At 39.8% G+C, this 14,312-nt stretch overlaps 1 long non-coding RNA gene across 1 annotated transcript; it reads right to left on the minus strand.

Annotated features, from left to right (window-relative positions):
* Positions 1-12,502: 12,502 nt before the first annotated feature.
* LOC138749559 (uncharacterized) lies at positions 12,503-14,191 on the minus strand. Its single transcript, XR_011348744.1, has 2 exons — positions 13,949-14,191; positions 12,503-13,247 (listed from the first exon to the last, which is right to left on the minus strand). It is a non-coding gene; the product is annotated as an uncharacterized lncRNA (long non-coding RNA).
* Between the last annotated feature and the right edge of the window lie 121 nt (positions 14,192-14,312).

Raw genomic sequence — 14,312 nt, forward strand, 5'->3', positions numbered from 1 at the left:
AGTATTGATTCGTTATCTTTAGAACAAGAGCTGTAAATTCTCATCTCAGATCCGAGCCGATTTGTTATCAAATCACCCATCGACCGGCTGATTCATTGCCATTCAGCAGTGCTGATTTATATGCAGAATCTTAAACAGATGCAGTATGTGATACATATTTATGGTGAGTGCTGTTGGGAAGATTTATTACTGATTCTTTCTTCAGGGGTGTGCATGAGTAAAGCGATGATGGCTTGTATTTCCTCTCAGCTGTCAATGCCAAACTCATTAAAAGAGGTGTGACTATTAATATACATTGTAATACTGACAGACACTAATTCATAACACTGTGGTCTGCTGTAGATTCTTGACGTGGAGATGTTTTTCGATTCTTATATTTGCTGCTATATGGTGCTTGTAATCCAGCTGATCATTATTTAGTGATTTTGAGGATTATCTCACTTTATAGAGAATAACAGTTCTTGTCAGGGAACAGCTTTTCAAAACTTTAATGGATTTCTTTAACTGAACTTCCTCCGAATTTGCCCCATTAATTCACTAGCGACCAAAATCTTTTGGTGAACCCAGGTTGCTTTGGGGCTGATTCATAATCTAACAGGACTCTGTGCATCTTTCAGTTTGCACAGCAGACTCAAGGATAATCTCAATTTACTTGCTGGAACAACCGATACTCTATAATGTAGGACCATCTAGATAATGAAGACTAATGCATTATGACACCCAAGATACACCATAACAGTGATTTGTAGAATAAGAACTAATTGATATTTCTGACAAAAAGTGGCTTACAAAGGATGCACATTTAAACAAAATGTACGCCCTGGATGATAAGGGCTTGTGTACATATTATGGAACATAGATAAATTAACCTCTACAAGAAATCTGATTATCTTAGAAAATGAACAATGAACATTAATCTTTTGTTTTCTTTGGTATAGCAACAGTTCTTATGTCCTACTGCATTTTAAACATGTTTTTGAAATTTAAATCAATTACGTTCCATCTAACTATTTAAGCCTATAAATGAATGTTCCATCATGTCCAATGTTCCAATTGTAGATCCAGACCTGATTAAAACATGAGGTGCTGCTCTCTGCCCACAAGGATGACATAAGATATACTGGAACATTATAGATGTAATTATTATCTATCTTTTCCATTGCCTTTCTGAATTACTGCTTGATTTATAAAGCCAATATATACAAGTCCCTGCATTTGAATTGCGTCCTTCATATATTACTAAATTTATACATTTTATTGTTATACACTTTTGTCAGTGTATTTCTTTTTAAATTTTCTCACCTCAATACATTTACTTTAGGCTAGTTGGGAGCCAAAACTGTTCAAATATTTATGTTTCTCGAATAAAGCTTTAATGATAAACATTCCTTTGTTAAATAAGATGAAGAGTCAATAAATTGAAGGTGGGCTTATGAGGGGGGGGGGCGGTTGAAAGGGGTGGCAAGTAAAATGAGGTGTAAAGTGATGTTTATGTATATTGAAATACTTACTGAATCACTTAAATGACATTTACGGTATTAGAGAGTTGAGAGCCATGGTGGCCAATGTTAGATTTCATGTGTTACATTTAGCACTCAGACCTTTGATTGGATGATCTAAATCCAGATCCATGAGGTTAACACTGATATTAAGAGGACAAATTCAGAAGAAATGATGGAAATGGATAAAACTGCAATAAATCTTTTCTTCTTTTACATGCAGTTTTCAGTTCGGAATGCCCCCGAGTTAACATTGGTCAAACAAAAACAAGCAAATGAAAACAAAAACACATTCAATGATAATGTATTACATGCAATGAATTACTGGGCAGGGATCCAATTGTTCCACTCAAATTATATCATTTACCAGGAAATGAAGGTTGAGAAATTTATGTCAATAATCTGAACTCAATACTGGAACAACAGTAAACTAAGAGTTATAACATAAGGTCAATAGTTTTTACTTTTCTCACTGTTGAAGGTGCTTTTTTGTTGAACGGCACTGAGTCTGAAACTCTATCGAACTACAATGCAAAATAGGATATGAAAGTCTCCAGAAACTGTAATGCAGGAGACAGAATATTATCAGGATTATTTTTAACAGTGAATGGCAGGAAATCACACTACCTTCTGTACATTGCAGTTTAGCAACACAGTTATCTTCTGTGGAAAATCTCCCATAAAAGTGAGATTGAGTAAATTAATGACACCTTTATAAGCAGCTAATAAGTTAATAGTACCCCATGTTTTGTAATTATACTCTATTATAGAGAACATTTCCACTGTTTTCACATTTGAAGAGCTCCTGTTTGGTTACTGACCACTAAAATCACCTTACAATTTTCCCATCATGTCCCATTTTGTAGCTATAACCTATTTTCATGATTTCCTGTCATATTTTAAGTCAACTTCAAGCATACAAAACCATGGAGGGAAGCACAACATTGAAAATTCATTTTCTGCATTCGCGCTTGGACTTCATCCCTGCTGATCTCGGTGCCAGTCAGAGACAAATGTGGCGAAATGTTTCACCGGGACATTGCAACCATGGAAAAGTAGTGTCAGAGCAACTGGGATCCATCAATACTAGCCCACTGTTGCTGGACACTGACATGAGAGGCATCAAATGCTGAGAACATCAAAAATCAGTGGCAAAATATTTTATGTCAGTTGAACTAATGCAATGTGCCAGCATTCTTTCTTTGGCTTGGCTTCGCGGACGAAGATTTATGGAGGGGGTAAAAGTCCACGTCAGCTGCAGGCTCGTTTGTGGCTGACAAGTCCGATGCGGGACAGGCAGACACGGTTGCAGCGGCTGCAGGGGAAAATTGGTTGGTTGGGGTTGGGTGTTGGGTTTTTCCTCCTTTGCCTTTTGTCAGTGAGGTGGGCTCTGCGGTCTTCTTCAAAGGAGGTTGCTGCCCGCCAAACTGTGAGGCGCCAAGATGCACGGTTTGAGGCGATATCAGCCCACTGGCGGTGGTCAATGTGGCAGGCACCAAGAGATTTCTTTAGGCAGTCCTTGTACCTCTTCTTTGGTGCACCTCTGTCACGGTGGCCAGTGGAGAGCTCGCCATATAACACGATCTTGGGAAGGCGATGGTCCTCCATTCTGGAGACGTGACCCACCCAGCGCAGCTGGATCTTCAGCAGCGTGGACTCGATGCTGTCGACCTCTGCCATCTCGAGTACTTCGACGTTAGGGATGAAAGCGCTCCAATGGATGTTGAGGATGGAGTGGAGACAATGCTGGTGGAAGCGTTCTAGAAGCCGTAGGTGATGCCGGTAGAGGACCCATGATTCGGAGCCGAACAGGAGTGTGGGTATGACTACGGCTCTGTATACGCTTATCTTTGTGAGGTTTTTCAGTTGGTTGTTTTTCCAGACTCTTTTGTGTAGTCTTCCAAAGGCGCTATTTGCCTTGGCGAGTCTGTTGTCTATCTCATTGTCGATCCTTGCATCTGATGAAATGGTGCAGCCGAGATAGGTAAACTGGTTGACCGTTTTGAGTTTTGTGTGCCCGATGGAGATGTGGGGGGGCTGGTAGTCATGGTGGGGAGCTGGCTGATGGAGGACCTCAGTTTTCTTCAGGCTGACTTCCAGGCCAAACATTTTGGCAGTTTCCGCAAAGCAGGACGTCAAGCGCTGAAGAGCTGGCTCTGAATGGGCAACTAAAGCGGCATCGTCTGCAAAGAGTAGTTCACGGACAAGTTTCTCTTGTGTCTTGGTGAGAGCGTGCAGGCGCCTCAGATTGAAGAGACTGCCATCCGTGCGGTACCGGATGTAAACAGCGTCTTCATTGTTGGGGTCTTTCATGGCTTGGTTCAGCATCATGCTGAAGAAGATTAAAAAGAGGGTTGGTGCGAGAACACAGCCTTGAGCGCATCGGATGTCCCCCAAAGTTCCTCAACATGATTATCCAACTGCACGAAAACCAACAAGGTCGGGTCAGATACAGCAATGAGCTCTCTGAACCCTTCTCCATTAACAATGGCGTGAAGCAATGTGCCAGCATTCTTCTTTGGCTTGGCTTCGCGGACGAAGATTTATGGAGGGGGTAAAAAGTCCACGTCAGCTGCAGGCTCGTTTGTGGCTGACAAGTCAGCATTATTATGTGATTAAACATACTGAATTCAATACAAGTCAATTCTCCAACTGTCTACATGATAGAGCAAATCTAAAATTATTGTGGTGTTCAGTGTGAGTTCGTCTATATAATCCCCAATTCCTTTCCTGGAGGTAAACCTTTTGAGAAAAAAATGATTTTCCAATGATATTCTTCTGGAAACAATAATGCTGCTTTGAATACTGGCAGAAATTCGATGGTCTGAATGGAGAAGGAATTACGCGATACGAAATACAGGTATTCCCTGACTTACCACCTATATGACTTCCAGCTATCTGTACTTACAATCAATTTTTTTTTTTAAAAAGAAAAAATATATAAATTACGTATTCATGGGTGAATGTTGGGCCTATCTATGGCAAATAATGCCTCTCACGAGAGGTTGGTAGCAGTGCTAAACCTCTCACAAGAGGTGGACTTGGAGGCTGCCATGTCGAATTTGACAAACTATAACATGGACACAGTGCAATTCTGACATACATCTATTCCGAGAAACAACGAGAGGTTGGTAGTGGTGCTAAACCTCTCTCTCGAGAGAGAGAGATGGACTTGGAGGCCGCCATGTTGAATTTGACAAACTATAACATGGATACAGTGCAATTCTGACATACATCTATTCCGAGAAACAACCGGTGGGATAGAATGGAACATGGATGTAAGTTGAGGAGCACCTGTAATGCGCATGTGGGGCTCAGTTAGCATAGCGGTTGGATGGCACGTTTTTTGTAGCTCATCACTATTACTGCACCAGTGACCCGGGTTCAAGCCTATCACTGTCGGTAAGAGGTTTGTACGTCCTCCCTGTGTCCCTGTGCTTCTGTTTCCTCCTACCTTTCAAAAACATAAAGGGTTTTCGGTTAATTGGGGAATTTGGGTGGCACAGGCTCATGGGCCAGAAGGGCTTGTTACTGTGCTACATGTTGAAATTTAAAATATAAAAATTAAAATTTGAATTCAATAGAAATGTTATCATTGAAGATTAAGAAGAATTTGCAAAATGACGTGAAATTAAGTTCTTGTGCTCTCAGGTGCTGCTTAAGTTTCAGATTTGCTCTTAACATATTATTAAATTTCTGTGAAGAATTGTGTAGGGGCAGCTGGCAACATTATTACTTCCATTTCTGTCATTACACCGGATAACAAAGATTTTGTTTCCCGAACGCTTTTGGGTGCATATTACAGATTTTGGACTTCTGGTCATGAAAATCACCTTAAAATTTTCCTATCACATTTTTTTTTTAGAAATAGACATTTTGTGAGAATTCCTGCCATATTTGAAATCAACTTGAAGCATACAAAACCCACATGTCATCGAAAATTCATTTTCTGCATTCGCACTTGGACTTCGTCCCTGCTGATCCTGGTGCCGTCAGTGACGAACAGGGTGAAAGGTTTCACCGGGACATTGAGGCCATGGAAAAGCGATATCAGGGCAACTGGAATCCATCCATGCTCGCCGACCATTGTTGGACACTGACGCGAGGCGACAAATGACAATCAGCTGCAAAACATTTTTAGGTCAGTTGAACTAATGCAAATTGTAACCATCGTGATGCGATTAAATATGCTAAATTAATTTAAAGTTATTTTTAATGTTTCCCCAGCTTCGTCTGCGATACCAGCAACTCTGGAAACATCATTGTCATCTTGAAGTTGTCCTATCATAATCCCCCACTTGTTTCAGAAAGCAAACCTTTTGGAACAAAAATGTTCTCAGTGTCATTTCCATTATCAATGTTTTCTCCCATGCGTAGTGACTCCCTCACTCTACTTGATTCTCCTGCCACCCACGCACACAGGAATGGTATCGCTAATGAGTGTATTGTCATACTCCTAAGGGCATGAGATTCTTAGCTGCTGCGGCCAAGTACTAGGTTAAAATAAAGCTTCACTCATGTACATTGAATGATTTTACAGAACGAGGCAATAGATATAGTCGATTGATAATAAGTATTCCCAATTTACAGTCATGCAAGAAAATAAAATGCCACAGCTAATTAACCTACCCACCAGCATATGTTTGGGATGTGGAGGAAACCAAGGTACCTGGGAGAAATCCACGTAATCTTAGGGGAGCCCGCAAACTACTTGCACGCAGGACCCTTCGATCACATTAAACTCTGGCTTCTGGAGCTCGGAGGAAGCAGCACGATATGCATAGTCAATGGATAGCCATTGAGTCTTACATTGGTCTCTCGTTGACGTGACTCATTTATTCTTCATTCAACTCCCTCCATGTTCTGCCACCCACTGGAGGAAATTACAGAAGCATAACCAACTAAAGTGCACATCTTTGGGATGTGGGAGAAAACCAGAGCGCCCCCTGGGTAGCCCACGTGGACACAGAGAGAAGGTGCAAACTCCGCAAAGGCACACCAATGGCAGCAGAGGTCAGGATCGAACCTGGCGTGATGAATCTATGAGGTATCAGCTGTACTTGCTTTATTAGTTGTAGTAAAACAGATAATTTCATTCAAAATTCCAGAACAGTGAATGCTGCCCATTTTAACCCTTTCAGTTTCCTTCAGAAAGAAAAATGAAATAAATGTGCCAAAACAGAATCTTTGTGAGGGCCCTTTCATCTTTCACAGCCTTTCTGAGACGGTGCATTCTTGGATTTTGTATAGACCTTATAAAAACTTCTGTGAAGATCCGATGTCCTTGTGAGGTCTTAAAAAACTTGTGAGGCCCCTAGGACGTGGCAAGATTATACACTCCTTGTGAGGTTGTTCGGACCATATGAGGGCCTGATGGTTTTCTGAGGCTATGGGGAATTGGCAAGGCTTTGGACACCTACATCCTTCAAACATCTTGGCCTTGAGCTTTAAACAGATGTCTGATATCATGTTCTTCACGCGGACATTTCCCCCTCCTGTTCCCGGTCATCCTTTCAGATTGCTGACTTAGATTCAGCTTCAAGTCTCTTTCAGTAACAATATGGAATGGACCACATTTAATCTTCAGAATGTACTTCTTCAAAGCATCAATTAAATGCACATACTTTTAGTTGAATCCAATCTGCAGTCAGAAAAAAATGAAAATAAAAATGATGAAAAATGTATTTTTTACATTTATAATCACATTAACTTTTATTGTGACCTGGGTCACATGAAAGACTGTGGACGCTGGGATCTGGAGCAATAAACAACCTGCTGGAGGAACTCAGCGGGTCGAACAGCTTCAGTGGGAGGGACAGATTTGCCGATGATTTGGCTCAGAACCTATCATCAAGCCTCAAAAGCCTGAACCGTCAACAATTCTTTTCCTCTCACTGATGCCTGCTTGACCTGCTGAGATTCTCCAGCAGGTTGTTTATAGCTTCAATCATGACATTAGGCAGCTGGAATAGTCAATTGGATTCAAGATTTTCGACTCGCAAAAAAGAAAGTCACCTGGATTATAATTATTTTGCAAAATCCAGCTCTAGAAAGTATGATTAAGAATGGGACAAATTCCGGGTTGAAATAAAAGAAAAATCACCAGTATTTCAGTAATTTAACAGATGAAGGAAATTTTAAGGGAAAAACCCTTCTATCTTCCTAATTAGCCAGCAAAGAAATGCCAAAACTGAATACGTCAATCTCATTAGTTTTTGTTAGTAGTCTTATAGCATTGTAGAGCTCGTCGAAAGAATCAAAGACTTGTTGATCCAAACCAAGGCTTTTATTAGCAAAAGACAGGAGCTCTTCACAGGTGGCCGACCAGTCCGGAATGATCCGACCTGGCTAGGGACACAACCCTTTAAGGCCCAGACAGTAGGCGTGGCTCAGCTCTCAGCCAATCGCTGTAAGCACAGTAACTATATACACTATGTACATTGGTGATAGATCTGTACTATCACAAACATTATTTTTCATTGTCGCACTATTTGGTGAGAATGTCATGGATGGAAACTCTTTCTTTCTCCCAGGCACCTGTGATTGCTAGTCACCTCAGCTAAAGTAAAAGGTTCATGTTGCATCAAGTAGACAGATGCATGGGACATCTGCCAGGTCACTTGCAGAGAACCATACAGTTGACATAGCATCCAGGTTCGTAACTGTGCTGGAGAACTGTGGTAAATGTTTGATAAAAAGCTTCCTGGGAACGAAATGCAGAGTATTTCCCTTTTAATTAACTTATTTATATAAAATATAAAGCTGATCCATTGATTTTTAATAACTTTTTCACCTCAAAGAAGCGGTCGATTTCATAATGCCTTTTGCACTGTAGATAAAATTGACAGAGATTTGGAGAATTTGCATCAGAAGTCATGTTACCTGTACAAAAGATTGCACAGACCAATTATTGCAACAATAATCGTTACATGATTTACAACTACCTTTCCAAATGAAAACTAATTTTCTGACTTTTGGTTCAATTTGGCAGTGTAATTATTAACACTGTTAAGACTACAATTTGAGATTTAATGAGACTGAAGCTATCAATATTCACCATCATTGCCCACATAAAGCTGACGAAAACCTAAGAACGTGGGCAGTTTAAAAGATATTTGGACAGGTACATGGATATCAAAGTTTACACAAAAAAGGCTGAAAACAGGCAAATGGGACCGGGGTAGACAACTTGGTAGGCAGGAATGAGTTGGGCCAAAGAGCCTGTTTGCCTGCTGTAAAACTCTAGGACTCAATGAATTTATAACAGTTTAAGCGGGAAATTGGCCTACCGATCCTTCTATAGTGAAATTGATTTGTGTCTTTTGTTTCACTTGTTGTTAAATTCACATAAAATGAATGAGCTGTTAATAAGTTGCCAATAAAAGTTGCCAGTAATAATTACTTCTGAACAACCTCTTTGTCCCTTGTGATAGTACAGATTCTATCACCAATGTGTATATGTACAGATGGTAGTGTAGGATGACTGTGATTGGCTGAGAGTGTAGCCACACCTACTGGCAGGTCTTAAAGGATTGCTCCTCGCCAGACCAGGTCATTCTGGACTGGTCGACCTACTTGTGATATGCTCCAGTCTTTTAGTTAATAAAAGCCTTGGTTTGGATCAGCAAGTCCTTGGTTCTTTCGACGTGCATTACATCCCTAAAATATAAAAGCGCAATATTCATATATCGGTTTTTTGGTAAAATTTCAAGAGTTTTGGAAGAGCAAAAATGTTCTTTTCTTTTTACTGTTTTTAAACTTGCTGTCTATTTAGCTTCTATCTTAATTGTGTAGTGTGCTTCAGTCTTAATCTTGCTGTCTGTCATTTGAGTGAAACATTGATGACAATTAATAGTTTTGAATATTGAAATGATTGAATATGGTTCATTGTGTAGGCTGCTTAATTCCTTTACTGCAGTCAAAGTCTACCACAACGTTTGGCAACGTTAATTTTTTCGAGCTACCCCTTTGCTCTTGGTTGCAAATCCCAGGACAATATGCTTCTGCTTCTTTTATTTTAACAAAACATGTTAGTAAAGTGAACTTTTATGTCTGAGAGACAAGTGGCAGAAATCACTTTGAATGTATTGTCCAGATGCTGCGTTAACTGCAAGGCTGCCAAATAGGTGACCCAAGTTCGAATCCAGCACTGTCTGTAAGTAGCTTGTATGTTCTCTCTGTGACCTGCATAAGTTTTCCCCTGGTACTCTGGCTTCCTCCCACAAAAATATACAGGGTTGGAAGGTTAATTGGGGAGGACAAATTTCAAAGGCTGGAACCAAATATTTCAAATTAAAAAAAAAATCTATTTTCAGATCAACTCTAATGAACCAATTTAATACATGAAATAAGGCGAGAAGAAATGAATGGAAGAGAGTTCTAAGTTTTTAAAAATATCTCCTTTAGTTTTTACAACAATATGACAATTCCATTATAGCTATCTTTACTTAAAATGATCGGCATTTGTGATTAATTATCTGTTATGAAAACCCACATTTTTAGTCTTGGAACCTTTTGCAACCCTTCACCTTAATGTCATTTCCTTCTAATCATTTGGAATTGCTTTGAAGAGAAATTGGAAAAAAAATAGGTGTTACAAATCGAAAATGGTCACAAATAAATCCAATGAATAATACTGGAGAGAAACGTAGCTCACGAGCAGGCATGCAAGGCATGGATGAATTGAAAGGGAAAATAGACTTGTTTAAAAGTAGAACATTCTGGAAATATAGTGAGGACCAGGTATATTGGATGGATCAGAGGGATGAATTGGCCAGTTATAAAACCTAGCTTTATGGAAAAGGCTTTACTGAAAATGTCAATATTTTACTTACAACAGGCAAGTTTCATTGAAATATTCTCTCTGAAATTTAAGTTCCAACGACTAATCAAATTTCATCTTAATGCCATCATTTGAGCAAAGATAAATTTAGCCTTCATTTTCTCATTATGTTTTCTTAAAATGATTATGTCTGGTTAAAGTTTGCTTAATTTCATACTGTATATTTTTGCACATATTTTTGATTATTTGGATTAGTGCAATGCTAATCCATTTTAATGTTTTGTATTTACTTGTCCTCCTTCTTCAGTTCTCCCAGAGTCATGTTTGCATCCATCATTACCATGGAGGCTTCATATTGGTCCTTCTCCAACTCAACCCAAAGTAGCTAGGCTTGAGTTAATGCCCTGAGATGCACCGGATTATCCAATGGACACCAACAGATAAAACTAAAAGTTAAAAAAAAACCATAGTAATTATCTGATATGATGCAAAATTGCATTTATGTTTCAATTGGTTGGCAAAAATCATTAAGTGGTTCAAAATACTGACACCAGCAGCAGGCGATGATAAAATGGTCACTGTGACAGTTAATTGAGGTATACATCAATGGTATTGTGATTAAATATGATATAGGAGAACATAAAGCAGTCCTCATCAAGGGATGGAAAGGGTTAAGAGCTTCAACATCTCTGAGAATCTCTGCTGGGGCCTCCATGCCGATGCAATCACCAGCGGCTATACATCTTGAGGATTTTGAGGAGATTTTGTTACATGCAGATTTCTACAGGTGTATCGTGGAGAGCATTCTGATGGGTTGCATGAGTTAGCCAATGCACAGGTCAAGAAAATAAAAACGACAGAGAGTTTTGAACTTGGTATCAAGCATCAGTCCTAACTCTATTTAGGACATCTACAAGAAGCGGTGCCATAAGAAAGCAGCCTCTACCCTCAAGGACCCTGCCCTCTTCTTATTGCTACCATCGCGAAAGAGGTAGAGGAGCTTGAAGAAGAACCCCAGCAGCGCAAGGACAGCTTCTTCCCCTCAGCCATCAGATTTCTGAATGATCAATGAACCTTTCTCACTTTCTCTTACTTTTGCACTCATTTATTTACCTTTAAATATCCTTTATGGCAATAGTTCCAACGTGGTGCTTCCGCGAAACCACGGATTTTGTGATATGTCCATGACGATGAAGTCTGATTCCGCTCCTTCTGATTCTTTTGTTCTTATTGATAGCACAATGGCGATAAAAGGTAAAAGAGAACCATTCCAAACCATAAAATTCCACCTAGGATATGGCTACAAAACAGCAAATATATTTTAAAGTACAGTCACTTTACCAACCCTGCACATTGTTGTCAGAGATCAACACATCTGGTCAGACCAAAAGTTCTAGCATAGCAGAAAATAGACAACCCTTGACCTATGTGGGAATAGTGAAAGGCAGGAGAGATTTACACAGTCATTGTTACCTTTATACCTTTGGCTTAGTGCCTTCCATTTATACTGTTCCATTTCTCCAATATTTCTATTCATTTCCTTGTATTTTATTTTGTGCTTGCACACAAGTAGAGTTCCAGTCACAAACATCCTTTAATGGACATGGCCATGTCAACACTGACACAATTTTCAGGGCTTTCTACCCTAAACCCATAGAACTTTATGCTTTCCTTCATCCTGCTTTGTTGCTGAATGCCCCGGCAACGGGAGAAGTAATTTTATTTTCTGCAAGGAGTCCATTCATGAAGAGCCTGCCACAAAGGCATTGCTTACTTTCAGAAGATGCACATACAGGTGCTAATTCCTTGAGTTATCTACTCCCTCGCATCTTGTGCTTTGTCCATTTTTAGGTTTCAAGTATTTTATGAATTGTGACATTTTTACAGGTGATGTTGGCATTTTTTGCAAAGAGCGATATCTCAGCGCTCAATTTGTTAATTTTCTGACCTAGAAAAATACCTTTTGTTGCATTTCATCTTGAATGTTCTTATCAAATCTCTTGAAAAGGATCTTCTGATGAAAAGACTTGGGTCCTATTTCTTGACTTCCAGTTCCATGGACAAAAATAAAATTCAAGAAATGGTTTGTTGTAACTTCTTCCATGCTTATGCATCATTAACTGATATTTCTAACACATCTGAGCTTTTGGTTCAAAAGAAGGCTCTCACCAAATTAGTGATTAAACTTACACTTCAAGAATGCTTGCTTAAACTCACAATCTAATATTCAGATTTATTATCTGAGTACATATATGACATCACATACAAACCTGAGGTTATTTTCCTGTGGGCCAGCATTGGCAGTGCAAATAATAACGAACTCAATGTACACATGTGAACAAATAAAGATATGTAAACAAACTGACTGTGCAATAGGGAGAAAGAAAATAATAAAGTGCATAAGGCTCCTTCAATGAGCCCCTGAATGAGTTTATTGTTAAGGAGTCTGATGGCGGAGGGGTAGGAGCTGTTCCTGAACCTGGTGGTGTGAGTCTTGAGGCACCGATACTTCTTTCCTGATGAGAGCAGACCGTGTGCTGGGAGGTGGGGATCCTGACGGCAGCATTCCCTGTCGATGTTCTCGATGGTAGGGAGGGTTTTGTCTGTGATGTCCGGGCCTGAGTCCACTACCTTTTTTTTAGGGCTTTTCACTCAGGGGTATTGGAGACCCCATACCAGACTGTGATGCAGCCAGTCAGCACAATTTGTTGGCTTTAGTTCCATAAGGTGGGTTATCAGTATATAATTCTATGAAAATCTGTTTTCAGCATTTATAAAGAGAGCGCTTCAAAGGTTAGCATGGTTGAGTTACCCCTGAGTCATACCCATGGTGGGTTTGGTATCTTTGTTTGCCTCCCCTTTATCACTCCGTGTCCTTTCAGTATTATTATAGGTCCACGTTGACGTGGCCTGCAGGATGAGCTGAACCACTCCTAGCCTCCGGATGAAGCATAATAGGAAACAACCTAGAAGGGAAAAGGTAAAGAAAGTGAACAGTGCAAACTCTCTCTGTCACAAAGTTTTCTTACCTCAATTACACTTGAATTCAATTGTTAAAAATAAATCTGGCTCATAGTTCTTCCTATTTATTTCAGGTCATTATCTTATTATTCAAAGTTAATCCAGGTCTCTGTTGGAAAATTGTCGGAACAAGTTTTGGTGTGGATGTACCTAAGACATGCAATTTTTTTTAACAATTGCATAGGAATGACTGCATTCAACTTTGGTACATCCTCTGCACTTTAAACCACCACCCCCCCGCCCCAACTCTTGCCCCCTCCCAACTAGTGCTCTTGTTCAAATCAAGCCTGTGAACAATAGATTGACATCAATGTGTTCTATCTGGTGCATCTAATGAGATAAAGTGGGAAGATCAGCTCCACTGGTTCATCATTCAAAGCAAGAAGGAAGAAATGAGGGGAAAAAAACACAATGTTTTTTTTTCAATATCAGAGCAAGTGATGTGTATCTTGCCTCCTTGTCAGGGCTGAAGGGAGCCTTCAAAGTGCTGAATATTGTTTCTTAACACAGCCTATCCTGTGCTATTGTGCCCTCTGACAGCTGTTTGGGGGAAGCCTCCTTACTCTCTTAGAATGTGCAGCCAACCATTCCATTAACCCTCAAGGTTCCACATGAAATCCCCCCTTTAGATAAATTCATACTCAACAAATGTGATTAGCTTTACAGCCCTTCTGCTTCTAATGTATAAAAGCAGGACATCATGATCAATGCGGGCCGCAGTTGTCTTCTTTTAAAGTCGGGTGCAATAGCCAGGGCCTGTGAAGATGTAACAAGCAGCAATCCTTTTTGAAGATGTCAAGCCAAGCTTGACAACCTAATCCTTCAGCTTCACTTGCTGTCTTAGTTAGTGACTGCCTTTAGAACAGTCAGAAGTGCTTGCTTCTAAGGATTTTGGCTGTAAATGCAGAGAATTTTAAAATTAATCCTTCTTCACAATTGTGTATATCATAATTCTTTTGCAATTGTAATCTAACTCAGCATAAAATCTGAATGCCAAGTGGATCCTACAT

The sequence above is a fragment of the Narcine bancroftii genome, chromosome 14, assembly GCF_036971445.1.
Source record: "Narcine bancroftii isolate sNarBan1 chromosome 14, sNarBan1.hap1, whole genome shotgun sequence".
In the NCBI taxonomy this organism is placed as follows: Eukaryota; Metazoa; Chordata; class Chondrichthyes; order Torpediniformes; family Narcinidae; genus Narcine; species Narcine bancroftii.